This window comes from Dermacentor albipictus, unplaced genomic scaffold (genome assembly GCF_038994185.2).
Source record: "Dermacentor albipictus isolate Rhodes 1998 colony unplaced genomic scaffold, USDA_Dalb.pri_finalv2 scaffold_19, whole genome shotgun sequence".
Lineage (NCBI taxonomy): Eukaryota > Metazoa > Arthropoda > Arachnida > Ixodida > Ixodidae > Dermacentor > Dermacentor albipictus.
The window spans coordinates 623,825-642,873 of record NW_027225573.1 but is presented as its reverse complement, the minus strand read 5'-3'; the positions used below and the strand labels follow the sequence as shown (position 1 = coordinate 642,873).

The 19,049-nt window shown below is 44.8% G+C and overlaps 1 long non-coding RNA gene across 1 annotated transcript; it reads left to right on the top strand.

Annotated features, from left to right (window-relative positions):
- Positions 1-6,081: 6,081 nt before the first annotated feature.
- Positions 6,082-18,983, top strand: LOC139052151 (uncharacterized). The gene is made up of 3 exons (XR_011509739.1): positions 6,082-7,290; positions 11,731-12,026; positions 18,297-18,983. It is a non-coding gene; the product is annotated as an uncharacterized lncRNA (long non-coding RNA).
- The last annotated feature ends 66 nt before the right edge of the window (positions 18,984-19,049 follow it).

Here is a 19,049-nt window from a genome sequence, read left to right as displayed (position 1 = left end):
TTGGGCTGCTGAGAACGAGGTCGCGGGATCGAATCCCGGTGACGGCGGCCACATTTCGATGGGGGCGAAATGCGAAAACACCAGTGTACTTAGATTTAGGTGCAAGCTAAAGAACCCCAGGTGGTCAAAATTTCTGGAGTCCTCCACTACGGCGTACCTCATAATCAGAAGGGGGTTTTGGCAAGTAAAACACCTGAATTTAATTTTTTAATGCATGTGCGCTTTTTCTTCAACCCAGCGAGCCCAGAAAGGCAGCCCTGTCAGAATAACGTAGACTTATTTGGGAATAAACCAAAGTTATTGTCAAAATAGGCTTTTTCATACTCATTTGAACGACTCTGAGATGCCCTTGTACTTGTGGCTTAACCATGGTTAAACCATAAGTACAAAGGATACCTAGTTGGTCAGCAAACTTCGTTGGGCAATGGCCTGGCCAACTAAGGTTTTATCACTTGGCCAGAAATTAACTGTGCGTTTAAATTACACCCTATTGAACAAGATTTTCTGTAAAGCAAGTTATTTGAAACATTGAAATGCTTCTAAATGCATTCAATTAACAATTTTTTAAATATACCTCTAAATCAGTGCAATAATGTAATGAAATACAGCACCACACAATTAATTAGGTGACCGACAGTGACTGAACAAGAGAATCCTCTGCCTGGAGTCAACTTTTGGACAAAGAGACTTCCCTTCATTAGGGCAACTGATTTCCACATAGCTCATCATTCGCAAGGGTCAAGGAGGATAAGCAAGTGCGTAAAAGTAAAATGATGGATACACAAAGGGGAAGTGGAAATGTTTTAAGGCAAGGATAAGTTCGCGATAGTCAAAGGGGTGTGCTAAGGGTTCTCCCAAGTGGGTTGACAAGAAAACCCCACAGAACTTCAGACGAAGTATATATTCTTTACTCGTGGCGGAGTGGCTTACCAATTAGTGCTTACAATTAGAACATACAAGTATGCGTCAATCTACGGTGGATGCTCTTTAGGAAAAAGTCCTAATTAAGGTAAGACTTGCACTGCCAACTCTGGACAGCTGAAAGTATCTCATAATCATTTCACATAATGTCCAGGCCATGAATGGATGGAGAAAACGTTAAGGTCCATCGGAACGTGCGCTAGCACCTAACTGGCCGCTGCCACGTCAGGACAGAAAGACCTAGGCTCTCCGCCAAGTTGGCTGCCCATAGTTTCCCAAAGTGGGCTGCCCATAGTTGGGCTTCAAAATCGGGACTGCGTAGGGCAGCCTCCCACTTGGACGACGTAACTTCTTTGCTGCCCCGTAACGCGGGGCACCGCCATAGCATGTGATCAAAGTTGGCAAAGTCTGAGCAAGGAGTGCAAGTGTTTGACGTTTTAATTTTGGGATAGATTCGGTGTAAGAGAGCGGAGCTAGGGTATGCCCCAATTTGCAAGAGTCTGAATGCCAATGCCTGAGGCCTGTTCAATTTACTGTGCGGCGGAGGAAACTTCCGCCTCCTCAGATGAAAGTACTTTGCGAGTTTGTTGTACGAGGAGGGGGAACCCTGTTGTCCGGAACCTCAGTGCCAAGCCACTCAATAGGAACGCAGTCGACTCCTCGGGCCACCTCGTTGAGGTTGGATGGGGCGCCCTTGACCTGTCCCATGTGAGCTGGGAACCAGACGATCATGTGTTGCTTGATTTCCTTGTCTCGTAGGATCCGCAAGACCGGTTTTGAGACGCTGCCCTTCCCCAATTCTCGGACCACCGATCTCAAGTCGCTGTATATCGTCGTTCTCCCATCGTCGAGCAGGGCCAACGCTATTGCGGCCTGTTTCGTTACCTCGGCCGCCACCATCCGGACAGTCGAGGAGTTTGTGATTATCCCTTCTTGATTGACGCTAACTGTAGCGAACACCTTTCCGTCAGGGTACGCGGCTGCATCGATAAAGCAGCAACTCCGGGCGCGACACGGGCATCTTCCAGGCAAGCTTTAGTCTTAGCCCTTCATCTGCCCACGTTGTACTCAGGGTGGGCATTCTGAGGAATGGGGGCAACAGTAATGCGCTCTCTCTGTTCTTGAGGTATGCTGCAGAAACTGGTCTCGATCTCCATTGCGGGAACTCCAAGCTCTCTCAAAATGTTTCTCCCGGCACTGGTGGTAGAGTGTCTGGTAAACTGCGCCCTCTCCTGTGACTCCGCTATCTCTTCAAGCATGTTGTGCATGCCAAGGTGGAGCAGTCGCTCCGAACTCGAGAACATGGGAAACCTGTGAAGGCTCTCTTGACCACCTTTCTGGTCAACGCGTTCAGCTTGTGCATTTCTAACCTCTGCCAGTTGTGCATGGGCGCGACGTACCTAGGTAATGTGACACACCCCAAAAGCATGACCCAACCGGACGAGGTTGTCCTCGCTCAGCACTTGTTGCCGTTTAATAACCCTTCTTATCTACCTGATGACGTAGTCCGTTTTCTTGGTGAGCTTAGGTACCGTCTGGTTAGTAGAGCCGTTCAATTCGATCGTCATACGCAGAACTGCGAGAGTCCACCCTGGCGATGAGACAGCCCTCACTTGTCCTTAGAGTGATTTCGATGCCCTCTATAGGCCTCCAACCTTTCGGTTTGGGGTCCCTGCGCTTGGGTCTGTATAGTAGTAGCTCTGATTTTCGCGGCGAGCATCAAAGGCTGATCGGTTTCACGTAGGCTTCTGTGACCTCGATGACTTCTTGAAGCGCAGCCTCTAAGCATCTGTCGCTGCCACTGGTGCACCATATGGTGGCGTCGTCTGCATATATCGTGTGGTTAATGCCGTCTGGGATATGACTGAACCGAGCCTAACCAAGTCGGAGGTGAAGTCTCCCATTTGGAGGATGGCCTCCTTGTCCGGCAGAAAAGATCTCGTCAAGTCATAAAAGTGTTTGCCCAAATTAAGGCTCGAGATCCGTTCCAAGATAGAGGAATCGAAGATGTTGTCGATGGCCTTCTCCAAGTCCAGCCCAAGTATGGCTCGCGTGTCTCTCGTGTTGCAATCGATGACCTGATCGTTAATCAGTCAATCAGTCTCATGGCGTCTTGCGTCGAAAGGCCTGCTCTGAAGCCTACCATCTTGTGGGGATTGATGTCCTTGTCTTCCAAGTACTGGTAGACCCTGTTGTGGATTGCGTGCTCGGCCACTTTGCCCACACGCTAACTGAGCGAGATAGGCGTGAGAGTGTCGAGACTCGGCGGCTGGCTGGGATTGGGCATAAGGATAGTGGCGGCCCTTTTCCACATTCTCGGAACTTTGCCACTGCTCCACACATGGTTGACGATCTCGGTCAGGTACTCTACTGATTTGTCATCCAGGTTCCTCAGGGCTTTGCTCGTGATCATTTCCGGACCGGGTGTCGATCTGCCGTTTAAGCCATCTTGACATCTTCAACCCCAAACTCAGCGTCCAGCTCCTGATTGTCGGAGCCCCCATAATACTTATAAGGGATAGTCGCCGAGCCGGGAACCAATGGCATGTACTTGTTCACCAGCTTCCCTAGGAGTTCGTCGTCCAAGGATTTTTGCCTGGCTGCATGCAAAATGCGTGGCACCGTGCTTCGTTGGTTCAACTTAATATTCGTCTCGTCCAGCAAGTGGTTGAGGAGGTTACAAGACGCATCCGACCATCTATCGATTCGCTGACATCGTCCCCTTGCTGTCTGGAGAGGACCTTGCAATGCTCCATGATTTTCTTGTTGAATTTGGCATTCTTCTTTCGGAGCCTTTTGCCGAGACACTGTCCCTTGCATCTCGACAGCAGAGACTGCCTGGCGTCGAGCAGATGGGTGAGCTTGCTATCGATCTTCTCAACCGTGCGGTCAGGACTAACTTCCTTGGTGGCGGCCTCGATACCTCTTCCGATCTGTTCCGTCCAGCATTCGACATCAGGCTTCACCTCAACGTCTTTCGCATATTCCTCTTTAATCTTGCGAAAGTTCTTCCAGTCAATGACCCTGAACTTTGCGCAGTCTTCTCTGCTCGAGCCGCAGGGCTCTAGCCATGAATTAGTGGTTACTGCGCAGGTCTATGTTGAGGTTGGCCATCTACTGGCCATGACCAAATATAATCTGGAACTCCTACTCTTCCACTTGCGCTTTGCATTTATTCTGATATAGTGTTGCCTGAAAACACATCTGCCTAGATGGACAGCTTTTAAACTTGCAATGCCTTTGCTCACTTCAACATACTCAGGTTTTTTAAGCACTATGTCAATTTTATTAGGTTTTTTCAATGGGTGTGTGGAAACCTCTGTGGTGTACAAAATTCATTTATCTTCAGATGGTGTGCAACATCTCCCAATATTAAACAGCACCTAATATTTAAGACAACTGCAGTTATAGTGGATTAAGGATGACTGTATTGACTGACAAAACTAGCCACATGAAAATATTTCGCTTTTAGTACTCTTAAGAGTTCAGCATTCGAATTGTTGAAACATTCAAATGTGGTCGAATACACTGGGTTACAATGATTATCGGATTTTGCCTGCATTGGAAGCAAAAGAATGAAACTTGTGCTATATCATGTATGGAACCCTTGTCTCATAAATAAACAGTCATGAATTCAAACCTTAATGGGAACACAGAGTTCCTTTTTTTTCTAAAACAAAGGTTTTATGTTGGATCGTTTTTGATTACTAACTGAACGACGCTAGCACCTATGAGTGATATATATGACTGCAAAATTAAGATGTGGTATACTATTATACTTTTAGCTCCTAATCTTTTAAATATATACACTAGCACTGGCTTGAATATACTTACGGTTGTGCAGCTTTCCTAAGGTTCACTTCTTCATACAGTTTATATGTGGTTCATGGATTCATGACAACTCTATTTTTGATATTCAGTATGTTGAGCCAAGGTAAATGTACCAAAGACCATCATATCGCCCTAACTTCTCTCGTTCCAAGTTGAAAAAAGAAACTAAAAAGAAAGAGTGATGCTCACGAATGGAAATGCTTTGCCTTTAGTGTACAGTTATGACGAAACCTGTATTCCATACATACCAATACAACTAGGAAGATATTACAGTATGGAGCCCCTCTGGTTGCTTGATAGTTCTGAGAACCATGCAGCTATAATTGATATGAATATAAGTGACCTTTTTTCTTGTATGTGTTGTAAGCAGTACTTATTGAACAGAGTTGTGGAAATAGGCCCAATACTGATGCTTTTAAGCTAATAAATTTGTCAAATGACATTGCTACCTGACTTGTGTGAAGCTAGACTGCAGCTACTTTTTATTAATTTAGACGTAAAAAAAGGGTAGCATTATAAACCTGATAATAAATGAGTAATTGTAGAGAGAATCTGGTTCATATTTTTCTAATGTTTGGAAGAAGAGCCAGAAATATCACCGATGTCACTTGCTATTGTTGAGGATATGTGGGCGTGCCCTACATACGTAATTCTTAATTTGCTAGTGAGCCCACTCCCCTCTTTAAATATCCGTGATGGGGGAACTCCAAGGTCCAAATATTCAAGGTAAAACATGCAGGTGGCTTGGGTCATGGCTCATTAAAAGCTATGACCCAAGCTTTTAACAGTATCCCTTTGTCTAAGCAATGTAACTTTCCGTCATCGAGTTTAGTTATTAAAATAAACTGGTCGGCTGAGGCTTGTGCATGGTAGCCAAGTAATTTATGCACCATTTTTTGCAAAAGCATCCTAAAAATTTTGACCGTGTGTCTGGCATTCTGAGACTTACGCCCTTGCTGTCTTGTTTTGGAATTGTTGACATACATTATTTCAGGGTGTTTTCTAGCAAGGTTGGTGGACTTAGCTTTCCTTCAAGTGTACAAACAATACTTACCAAATGTACAGCTTGTGCTCCCCTACTTGGCGGTGACTCGGCGGCAGCGGCAGCACGAAAGACCATCGCTTGAACACCGCTCTGCTTTTTCGCAGTTTCGTCTCCACTGTGGCTTGGTTGCCCACGCTGAACCTGACGAAGGAACCCGACTGCGCAAGTGCGGTAGATCTACCACGATCTGCTAACTGCCTGGAACCACCCGCGGTGCGACAAGCGACCTTCTCTGAAGATATAAGACGGACTGCTCGGATCTACCAGCACTCGGCGGCAGCGGCAGCACGAAAGACCATCGCTTGAACACCGCTCTGCTTTTTCGCAGTTTCGTTGGTTTCGTCTCCACTGCGGCTTGGTTGCCCACGCTGAACCTGACGAAGGAACTCGACTGCGCAAGTGCGGCACATCTACCTCGATCTGCTAACTGCCTGGAACCACCCGCGGCGCGACAAGCGACCTTCTCTGAAGATATAAGACGGACTGCTCGGATCTACCAGCACTCGGCGGCAGCGGCAGCACGAAAGACCATCGCTTGAACACCGCTCTGCTTTTTCGCAGTTTCGTTGGTTTCGTCTCCACTGCGGCTTGGTTGCCCACGCTGAACCTGACGAAGGAACTCGACTGCGCAAGTGCGGCACATCTACCTCGATCTGCTAACTGCCTGGAACCACCCGCGGCGCGACAAGCGACCTTCTCTGAAGATATAAGACGGACTGCTCGGATCTACCAGCACTCGGCGGCAGCGGCAGCACGAAAGACCATCGCTTGAACACCGCTCTGCTTTGTCGCAGTTTCGTTGGTTTCGTCTCCACTGCGGCTTGGTTGCCCAAGCTGAACCTGACGAAGGAACTCGACTGCGCAAGTGCGGCACATCTACCTCGATCTGCTAACTGCCTGGAACCACCCGCGGCGCGACAAGCGACCTTCTCTGAAGATATAAGACGGACTGCTCGGATCTACCAGCACTCGGCGGCAGCGGCAGCACGAAAGACCATCGCTTGAACACCGCTCTGCTTTTTCGCAGTTTCGTTGGTTTCGTCTCCACTGCGGCTTGGTTGCCCACGCTGAACCTGACGAAGGAACTCGACTGCGCAAGTGCGGCACATCTACCTCGATCTGCTAACTGCCTGGAACCACCCGCGGCGCGACAAGCGACCTTCTCTGAAGATATAAGACGGACTGCTCGGATCTACCAGCACTCGGCGGCAGCGGCAGCACGAAAGACCATCGCTTGAACACCGCTCTGCTTTTTCGCAGTTTCGTTGGTTTCGTCTCCACTGCGGCTTGGTTGCCCACGCTGAACCTGACGAAGGAACTCGACTGCGCAAGTGCGGCACATCTACCTCGATCTGCTAACTGCCTGGAACCACCCGCGGCGCGACAAGCGACCTTCTCTGAAGATATAAGACGGACTGCTCGGATCTACCAGCACTCGGCGGCAGCGGCAGCACGAAAGACCATCGCTTGAACACCGCTCTGCTTTTTCGCAGGTTGGTGTCGTTACTTGTGATTGATTTTAAGAATATGTGCTGCTTGCTGCCACTGCCGCCGCCCTAGTATTCTGTTATTGTCGTTTTTTTGTTGTTCTTGTTTTGCTTGAAGCTACTGTCTTGAACGCACGATGTCGACAGATTTTTGTTCCTCATGCAATAACAAGTTTACGCCCGAGGAAATTTCTGCCAAATGTACTGTATGCAACAAATTGTACCATCTCGGAACCTGTGCTGGGCTTACCGTAAAGCAGTACAAAAGTAAATCGGAGTCAGCCAAGCAGAAATGGGCATGCCACACATGCAAAAATGGAAGCGGCAAAGGAGACAGCTAAGGGGAAAAGCTGTCTGATGACGAGATAGCCGACGTTAAAACCCTACTCGTTACTATAAATGGAAAATTAGACGAGCTGATGCCGCTTAAAGACACTGTAGCTAGCATTGAAACAGCTGTAGAGCTAATCTCGGAAAAGTATGATGAAGTACTAGGAAGGCTAACTACCCAGGAAAAAGAGACAAAAGATATTCAAAAGAGATTGGAAATTTTGGAGAGAAAGGTCGGAAAAAAAGAAGACGAAAATGAAACGTTGCGAAGTGACGTCAATGATCTTGAATGGAGGAGCAGAAAGCTGAACCTTGAATTCCATGGAATTCAGTCCACCGAACCTGAAAATCTGCTAGATAAAGTAAACGCTGTGGCTGACACGACAGGAGTTTCAAGGCTTTCGAGCGCAGACGTCGATGCAATTCATCGGCTACCTGCAAAGCACGATAGGATCCCAGGAATAATAGTTAGATACACCAGGCAAGCTGTCAGAGATAAGTGGCTCGAGAAAAAGAATAAACTGAGGGATGAAAAAAGCAACATTGCCATTACGGAAAATATGACTAGTCATAACCGACATCTGTTGCGACTGACGAAGGACTGGGCAAAACAAAATGCATATCAGTATGTCTGGCACAGGAATGGGAAGATCTTCATGCGCAAAACAGATGGCCAGTCGGCAATCGTAGTGCGTAGTGTGCGTGACCTTCCGTCATAGCACATTTCAGTATGTCCAACAAATGGGTATAAAATGTGTTGTCGGAGTTTGAAATGGCTAATGACAATTACCTTCTTCCAAAGGATGTAAACGCAGCTGCAACGAACCAGCACAAAAATTAACTAAAATGCCTTCATTTAAACGTTCGCTCACTTTACAACAAGGAAGCAGAACTGGATTGTTTTATCTCTCGTTTTTCTTTTTTGTTCGACGCGGTCATGTTAACCGAAACTTGGTGTAAAGACGACCATGATAACTTTCAGTTTTCATGTTATCAATCCTTCTGCTTAAATCGAAAAAATCGTCGGTGTGGTGGACTCGTGCTATTGATGAAGCCGAATGTAAAGTGCGAATTGCTTCCTTCTTTTTCTGTGCTATGTGATGACTTTGAAATATTGTCAGTTCGTGTAAATAAGCATGTGTTTTCTGTTTGTTACCGGCCCCCACATGGAAATGTGTCAAGCTTCTTTTTATTTTACGGGCAGTTTCTCGATTTTGTTTCTGCAAATGGTTACTCTGTCACGTCAGCCGGCGACTTTAATATAGATATGTTAGCAAACACTAACGAACAAAGAAACATGAAAATGCTTATTACATCAAATGGTTGCGATAATGCAATCACACTACCGACCCGAATTACGAAAGACAGTAAAACACTGCTAGACCTTTTTGTGACAAATTTTGATAATACAGACATCACAGCAGGAGCTATATCATGTGGTCTTAGCGACCATCTTCCGATATTTGTTATGGTAAAGAAGCAGAATTTAGAAGGATGCAAAAGCCGACCACCCATTTTTTTTTCAATCTATTACTCTGTCAAATTTAGACAGCTTCAGGACTGAGCTACTTAAGTCAGATTTTACATGGGCAATGAAGATAAGAAATGCCGACGAAGGGTATGAAAAATTTATCAACCAGTTCCTGCAGGTTTACAAGCGACATTTTCGAATGAAAACTTTTAAGCTAGGTAAAAAAATCCGCAAACCTTGGATAACTCCAGAATTGCGCCGAAAAATCAATGAGAAAAATATGCTTTACCATCGGTTTATTAAAACAAAAGATCCTGATACCTTAAAGCAATTCAAGGCGTGCCGAAATAAGTTAAACAAGGAGGTTAAAAAAAGCAGATCTAGTTACATTTACTCTGAATTCCATAGGTGCCTAAAGAAAAGTGACCTCGTATGGAAAAAGTTGAACACCGTTTTTACACGCACGAAACTTTCACCTAGAATCGAGAAGCTGTCAATAAATGACTGTGAAGTGTCTGGCTGCGCCCTTGCAGATTCCTTTAATCAGTATTTACTTCATTATTCTGATCAAGGTATACTTGTAGATTTTCACAATTTTATACCCGCTAGAAATAATTCATCTGCTTTTCTAAGCCCTGTAACAGAACAAGTTACCTCAGTTTTTTCTTCTTTAAATAATAGTTCAAGTTGCGACGCTGAAGGAATTCAGACACGTCCGGTGAAATATGTGTTGGATATCTTATGTCCACATTTAACCCATATTTTTGACCTTTGCCTAACAAGTGCATGCTTTCCAAAGCGAATGCAAATCGCTAAAGTAACTATGCTCTTCAAAAAGGGTGATCCTAATGATATGAATAATTACCGACCCATCTCTGTCTTACCCATATTTTCCAAAGGCCTGGAGAAGCTTATCCATTATCAGCTTTGCTCGTTTTTTGATTTACACAAACTTATTTCAGATGCTCAATATGGATTTAGGAAGAACAAATCGACCGAATTAGCTTTGCTGGAAGAGAAGGAATTTATTTTGTGCGAATTTGGAAAAAAGAACTTTGTGCTAGGTATTTATGTCGACTTTTCTAAAGCATTTGATTGTATTCATCACTTAACTTTGCTGAAGAAACTGGAAATTTATGGAATCCGAGGTCATTTTCTTGAACTTATTAGATATCTCAGTTTTCGGCAGCAGTTCATTCAAATTGAAACGTATCGTTCTGATTTAAAATCCATAGTTAAAGGTGTTCCTCAGGGCAGCATTCTTGGTCCGCTTCTCTTTAACATTTACATAAATGATCTCACTAACATCTCTACTAATCCTAAATATGTTTTGTATGCCGACAACGCTAGTGTATTTCTATCTGCTCCAGCCTGTCATATCTTACACAATGATGCGAATTCTCTCCTTACTAAGCTTAAAACGTGGTCAGTAGTAAACCATCTGAACATAAACGTTAATAAGACGAAAGCTGTAATATTTAGACCTAAATTGAGGCAGCTAAATTCTCATGTAAGCTTATGGTGGCGCACCAATAGAAATCACAAATAATATTAAAATTCTGGGTGTTACATTTTCCCAGAACATGCTATGGGATAGTCACATTGATGCTGTTCTAACTAAGTTAGCTCGAGCAATAGGCATTATTTCCCATTACAGATCATATCTCCCGCATCAAGTAAAGATCCTGCTTTATAATTCCCTATTTTACTCTCATCTTAATTACTGTTTCTTGGTCTGGGGCACAACCACGTATACAAATTTGCAAAGGATCTTTATACTTCAAAAAAAAGTTTATCAGAGTACTTTTTAATCTACCATATAACAGTCACTCGCAAGGTCTTTTCTCCAAAGCATGCATAATACCAGTATTCAATCTTTACAATTATAAGCTAGCACTTGCATTCCAGCGCGAACTAAAAAATCATCTTAAATATCTGCATGAGTTGTCATTACTGAAAAAGAGCACTGTGTTTCACACTACCCGTCATAAAGAGGAGTGGATTGTACCAACTCCTAGAACCATTTACACAATGGAAAAGTTATTCTTCACACTTCCAACTCTATTAAACAACTGCAAAAAATCCGGGACTGACCTACTTAAACTATCTAAACGTGAATTACGACAGATTCACTGCACACATTCTTAGTTATTTCTTGTTATTATTTCTTGCGGATAAGTGAAACTGCAGTTATGTTATTTCTTTTGTGACTACCCCGTAGTTGACTGTGATGTTTTATTGTATGGGTGAACTTGCAATTTGTATTTCTATCTTGCCTTATTTTTTGTGTACGTTACATTGTACGCTCGGAATGTGTAATTTCAATTGTGACAATGTATTATGTCTTTTTTGTCGTTTGTAACTGCCCCTTGTATGGGGGACCTACGGCTCTGTCAAGCTGTCATTCATGACAGCTTTTACTGCAGGTCTCCCGTGTCGTGTACTGTTACGGGACACAAATAAAGACATTATTATTATTATTACTTGGGTCTGAAAAGAAATAGTTTTACACTTAGTGTGGGGAGCTTAGCACTTTCCGTGGCTTCGATGAGCTAGGTTTGTCCGTGGCTTTTTGGTAAAAATGGTCAAAGGCAAGCTGAGCCACCGCACCGAGCGAGGTCATGACGCTGACTTTGTTTGCGCAGGCGCTTCTGCTATCGTGAATCACTTCGGCTGCCTTTCTCGGTGGAACCTGCCCTTCCTCATCTCTTGCTCGCAACTGGAATGACATCGCCTGCCAAGTTCCCCTGCCTTCGAACGAAGAAACCAATTCAGCTTCAAGCGCGCCACTTCTAGCCCCAACCGTGCTTTCCGCCTGGTCACAGCGAACAACTGCCTGCGCGGTAGACTCGCTACTTATATTTAAGCAGCCTCTGCCTTGGAACCACTTGGGGCACCCACCGCACCGAGCGTGGTCATGACGCCGACTTTGTTTGCGCAGGTTAGTTACCTACCTTGTGCAAGATGTGTACATTCTAGTTACAGAATGTTTATCGCGGTGTCGTGCCCCTCTGACACATTTGATGCCACAAGAAAAATTTTGTGCCACTGGCTTTGTTCATTATGTCTGAATGCTCATCTCGCTTTTCTTTTACTAGCCCAACCTGGGGACATTGAACTTAACCCCGGTCCTGTTAATTACACTCCCACTCCGGTATCCCTAGAATCCATTGCTAGCGCCCTATCCCGTGTAGAAACCTCTCAGAACACCGTTCTGTCTGAACTCGCTCTAATTCGTGCTACACAGGCCACCATTGAAAACCAGGTCGCTCGTTTATCCAGCTGCGTTGACGCCCTTGGGAAAATTGAAGATGCTCATAAATCAAGTCACTCGATACCTGTATCCAGTGATAACCCTGAAATAATTAAACTAACTTCATAAATAAACAACGTCGTACAGGAATGTGACGACTCGGAAAACCGCCTTCGCCGGGACAACCTACTTTTTTCTGTGTTGAGGATGCGCGTGATGAAACTTGGGAGTAATCAGTGTTACGTGTTATTTCACTGTGTGCAGATAAACTTCACATTGCCATCACCAAAAGTGACATAGAACGCGCACACAGGATTGGCCATTTCCAGGCTGGTAAACACCGACTAGTTATAGTAAAACGTGCGGGGTTTAAAGATAAATGTAGCATTCTGTTTGCCGGTACAAAGCTTAATGGTTCGACGATTTCTATCCAGGAAGATTTTTCATCTCGCGTCCGGCTTGCAAAGAAAAAGCTGTACGCCTATGCGAAGCAAAACAACGCCTCCACTTACAAGATACGCTTCGATAAGCTTCAGGTGGATGAAAGGCAGCTTTTTATGACGCGCAATCCAACTCAGTTTTAGAAGTGAAATCCTAGCCATCACTGCAGGCTTGCCCAGCACTCTCCTTTCCTTCCCAGCCGCTACTAAACCCTGTTGACGCATCACGCAATGACATACTATCTGTTATACTGGCCAATGTTCGCAGTTACATGTCAAAAAAGATACCGTTGAAGCCCTTCTCGGCGTCAATAATACAGACATGGCCATTTTCACTGGGTCTTGGTTAACCCCTGACATAGATAGAACTGAGCTACTGCATGCAGATTCTCCCTACGCTGTTTTCAGACGCGATAGGAAGGAACGAAGGGGTGGTGGCCTTCTTGTCTTCATGAAAAATAGCGTTCCTTGTTACAAGCTCCCGAACAAATGTACTCACCAAATTTTTTGTGTGCAAATATCCATGCCGACATGCATATGCATACTCATATCTTGTTATCGGCCACTCGATTGGGACCGTTCCTTTATCGACGAACTTAACACTATCATTTTCGATGCAACCTCTCAATTCAGACGTGCAAAGTATATGATTTGTGGTGATTTTAACTTTCGGAATATCAATTGGGACAATCTTACAGCATCATCCCGCCAGCCAAAAGATTTCCTTGATTTAGCTAGCCTTGAGCTTCAAGCTTACACAAACAGTAATCTTTCCTACACGTGGATCAAACTCCCTTGGCCTGGTCCTCACTTCTCAACCCAAATACATTCAGTCGTTAGCATGTGGCAATGCGCTGAGCGATCGCAGTATTGTTCTTTTCAATTTGAATATACCTGTTCCAATCAAACAGCGTTCAGTAAAATTAATACGGGACTGCCATAAAGCTAACTTCGCCAAAATTAACACTGAACTAAATATGTTTTTGAATACCTAAAAGACACTGCTTTCAGAAGGTCTGTCGACAGAAACTGGCTAGTCTACAAGCAAAAGCTACACAGCTTAATCAGTAATTACGTACCCCTCGCTTGCATTCGTGGTGTCATGGGAAAGTCTTGGTACACAAACCAACTAAAAAAACTAGCAGAAAAGAAAAAGCGCCTTTTTAGACTGGCAAAAGAATATGCTTCTGCCCCGAAATGAAAGAAATGTTTCAACTCCTGCGCGAGTACATCAGCTTTCCGAAGCGTTCTAAGAAAAAAATTTATCGCCAGAATCTTCTCAAAATCATCTGTATAAACCCGAAAAAATTTTGGAATATACTCGCACCAAGCAGAAATCAGTCGCATAACTTTACTATAACTCATCCTGATGGGTCCCACGTTCCAGTTGAAAACCGTCCTGACGTCTTAAATTCATAATTCTCTTCCGTCTTCACTTGTGAATCTTCCACCAACAACGCTGTTTTACCAAGATTTTGCACTGAAATGCCTCCCACTGATGTAACTGCTGAAGGTATCGCGAGCCTAATCAATAAACTAAAAATATCTCGCTCCCCCGGACCTGACAACATACCGGTGAAGATGCTGAAAGCCACAAACGTCATTTCTAGCCGAATACTACAAATCATTTTTACGCAGTCTATAAGCGAGGGTACTATGTCCAAAGACTGGAAACTACGCAAAGCAACCCCCGTCTTGGAATCTGGTAAACACTCCGATTCATCTAATTATCGGCCGTTCTCACTTGCATGTATTGCCTGTAAACTTTTAGAACATATATATTCCGATATAGCGTCCCACCTCAACATAAATTCTTTTTTCTTTAGCAAAGAATATGGCTTTCTTCAGGGCTTATCATGCGAAACACAACTTTTTGAATTAACCACAAATCTCCACTCAACTTAGATTGTTCATTTCAAAATGACGTAATTTGCATAGATATTTCAAAGGCTTTCGATCGCGTCCCTCATCACCGACTAGTGTCCAAACTTTCACGCCTTCACCTCGACCTACTAGTCTTATCACGAATCATCTGCTTCCTGACAGATCACCTCCAGTTCACCTGTGCTGGCGATTGCTGTTCAGATACTACCAAAGTAATATCGAGTGTACCGCAGGGATCCGTCCTCGACGCACTCCTTTTTCTAATATACATTAGTGACCTCCCAACAGACATATCTACCACACGTCTGTTCGCTGATGGCTGTGTTATTTGCCGTCGTGTCACTACTATCACTGACCAATCCATTCTGCAAAATGACCTAAATTCTATTGACAAGTGGTGCTCACGCTGGATGATGGAACTAAATGTGTTCAAGTGCAAGTTAATGCATGTATCATGTAAACACTCCATATCTAAATTTCCATACTCTTTAGGCTCTTTGAATTCATCTGACGTCGACAGTTACCGCTACCTTGGCGTTATCATCCCTAACAAACTAAATTGGTCGAACCACGTTCTACAAATAACAGTCGATGCCTCAAGATTCCTTAACTATATTAAAAGGTCCGTATCCTTGTCTCCTCCGTCGATTGGTAAACTAACATATGAAATTTTCATCCATACCAAATTAGAATATGCGTCTACAATTTAGAATCCGCAGCAAAAGTACGTGATTTACACTTTAGAAGCTACTCAAAATTGTACCTCCCGTTTTATCTTATCGAATAATGACAACACTATCAGCGTTACTAATTTGAAGTTATCTATTGGTCTGCCCCTTTTAGCATCAAGACGCATAATTTCGCAACTCTGCCCATTTCATGAATTGTACTATAATTTTCCCGCCTTCGTTCCTCGCTTTTATTTCCACCCGTGCGCTCATCACTTCATCTATTCATATATATTTTGTAAGATTGTGTGGCGCGACGTTCTCACGCTGTTGACACGTGCCTATTGAGTTCTCGTCGGACTGTTGAGTGTCAGAAGGCATTGAGCAGAACGACTCCGTGGACTGGGACCGTCTGCCATAACAGTGGGCCGGCAGAGCCTCAAATATGGTCAGAGGCTATGCCAGCTATGTTGGCTCACCCGGCTATCGTTGGGTACATGATTGGACGAATTTTTCTCACACGAAAAAGCAGTCGCTGTGGACCCTGTACGCTCGCTTGAGCGCGTGCACATGTTTCAAGGGGCGAAAGACATCATATTATTTCCAAGAAAATAACCCCAAACGCGACAAATCACCGTCGGAAGGGCGGCTTAGTTGTTTTCACATGTTTGCAGGGCGAAAGGTTTCCTTGCTTCCTTGAAACCGCCCCGAAAGGCGACCAGCCTTCCTTGAGGTGGTCGTCGCGGGTTGTTGCGCATAATGCTGACGCCTTCGTTCACTACTCCATTGGCGCCTGTCTGCTGCTTGCTTAAGCGGCGAGCCATGTGGGGCTTCGGTGGTTTACCTGACAGATTTAAGAGACTCGACTGCTTCACCACACTTGCATTTCTTCATTCAACCTCGGCGTACGTTTTCCACGCCAACTATGCACGCAAATTCCAAAAGCCCCGTAGCATACGCAACCAAAGCGGGCCAACTAAAGCTAGCGCTTGCCTATCACGTGAGGGCCTATTTCCCATCATCCTGTTCCTCAAATGTTTTATGACTAGGCTTCAAGATTGTCACGTGACGTTCACTCCTAGTATTTTCCTTCCTCCATGACCACCTGAAAACCACTATGCAGCCACCTAGCTGTGCCGAGGTATGCAGTAGTGTGACAGCCATGCAAGTGCTGGCAAACTGTAAGGCAAAACTATGCAAATAAAAGGGCAGGCTCTGGCTTCCTGTCAAGATAACCTGACTCAGTGCAATACGAGAGCACTTTATACTTCCGTATGACTTCTCAACGTAGACCCTGTTTATACATTGTATTCCTACTCACATTACCCTCACAATACTGCACACAAATGTTCTTTCCTTTCCCACTGCGGAACTCCTATCTCGGTCACCACTATAGATGTTTACCTAATTAATACCCGTCCTGTTAATAACCTTTTTATGAAGCCAAAACTGCAGATATTCAGCTTATCCAAGCCACACACGCTGATTTCCTCACGAGCAACAAATTTATTCCATCTATTTCAGGCTTCAAGGTCGAGTTTTCACAGTTGTGCAATTTTGGAGCTCCTTATAAACTTCTCTGTTAAGCAGTGGTATTTTAATCTTGTGTTTGAAAGGAAATCCTTTTCTTGAATTCAGGGATTTGAGTTGTTTCCCGCAATCTTTCCGCATTCAAGTGCATAATTCTGTCTTTCCAAGCTGCCCAGTGCTTTCGCTTCGTCCTTGTACTCTTCTTGATGCCTTCAGTATGATTCCTGTCCGTTTGACCGCACACGAAAGTGCAAACTCTCCTCTCACTTATCATTTTGGTCCTGCTGGCTGATTCCGACTGCCGCACCTTATCTCAAACAATCCTTGTCTCTTTTTTCCGCAAGCTTTATCCCCCCTCCTCGCTTCGCGTATCTCTTTACTACTCACGTTTAACATTTCTTTAGCAGTGGTGTCTGATGGGGTATCAGTCCCAGTTAAAGGAAACCTGTGGCCGTCTTCAGGGCAGAGACAGCACCGATTGGCCGACATAGCACAGCAGATCTAGATAGAGAGAACAATGACTTTTGCGGCACAATTCTATCTTTTCTTCATTTCATTCCAATTCCATCACTTTTCTTCGTATATTCTTTGATATCAGTGTGCAACAACATTCCCGTAACTCTCAGCTGCTCAGTGCCCCATATTTCAGTCTTTGCTGTAGCTAGGGCATTTGTGAGTCCACACCCAAGGATGCTACATAATCTGTTGGTAAACATCAAAGATCCTCGCGGTTCCTACCACCTATAATACTGCTGTGACAGTGCTGGCTGCTTGAAGGGCAACATTTCCAAATTTTAGATAAGTAGAGTTGAGCGTTCCAGCCTCGCAAACGTTGTAGTGCCCATCATGATGAAGGCATATTCTTGGCAGGCACATAGCTCGTGGTTTCAAGCGCTACGCCTTCACGATCAGCCTCCCGATGAGACTTGCTATCCCAGCGTTTCGACCTACGGAATAGTCATTGTTGTGGTGGCCAGCTAGGTCTGCATTCTATGTGCTGTTCACTTCGAGGGCTAGGCCTACAGGATGGCTGGTACTGACGAAATTTATTGTCACAGTCTTGCAAGCTTCGAAGTTGTCATTGTAGTTGTCCTCCGCATCAATAGGCAGGACATTGGCTGCTCTGAGGGCTGGCCCAACAGGTTATGTCGTTCAACTCCGGGGGAATCCTGGCCTTGTGAACTTTAGACCATTGTGCTGAAGGGCAAGGTAAGGCAGGAGCTGAAGCAAGTGGAAGGCGCTCCCGCCTCATGAACCTTTCGATGATTCCTGCAGCCGCAGTCCAAGTCCTAGGTAGTACAGCACAAAATGTAAAGAACCAAGACAGATGCAATGGCTACCCCGATCTTGCTCCTTTAGTGAGAAAGATCTTTCTCCTCTAGTGAGAACGATGATGATAGGTGAGTGATGCTATCTTCCTTTTTTGCTTGGAACAGGTACAAGGACACTCAAGGCCAGGAAACATGACAATTAAAGGACCTATTATGTGCCTATTAAGTAAGGGACTAATCAGTGGGGACCACGAAGCCCCGGACGAGAAGAATGAAAGAGACAGCTGGAACATGGAGGAACGCCACGTACGAAGGTCGCCCTGTGCATTGAGCTGAAGACGTGCTGTCTAGACTTCACTGGGCCAGGGCGATCAGTCAAGGCCTGGCCAGCGCATCGCTACAAGAGTACGCTTTGCAACTTCACCAGGCCACATGATTCTAACACAAGGCCTGTGAGCTCCCGTTCCTGTGGCCAGAAGACAAGCTTACAACCTTTGGATCTGAACTTGTACACAGCTGCCTGGCCAGGACACGTTCTCCAGGTGTTCCTGTTCGAGGTTCCCGATATGGTCCCTGCTTCTTTGGCCAAGTGGGGACATTACGTTCGTGATGTCGTGGATCCTTCGTTCAAGGCCGCTGTCGCTGCGGTGAGTGCATTGCTACTTCTCTCATCCTCTCACATTGCTGCAATGGTGAACTGTTTTCTTTAGCTGAACGACATTGTTTTTTTCATCCACTTTGTTTTGTACCGCTGCTTTATATGTTGTAGTCTGCTATTAGTCCGCGTCAGGTAGAAATGCCGTCTTACTCTTAGTTTCTTATTTAAATCTTTGCTATTTACTTTCCCTTACATGTGTGCATTAAAGTTTTTTTTGGATATATGCAAATGGCTGTATTTTATTTTGGGTGCTATGAGGT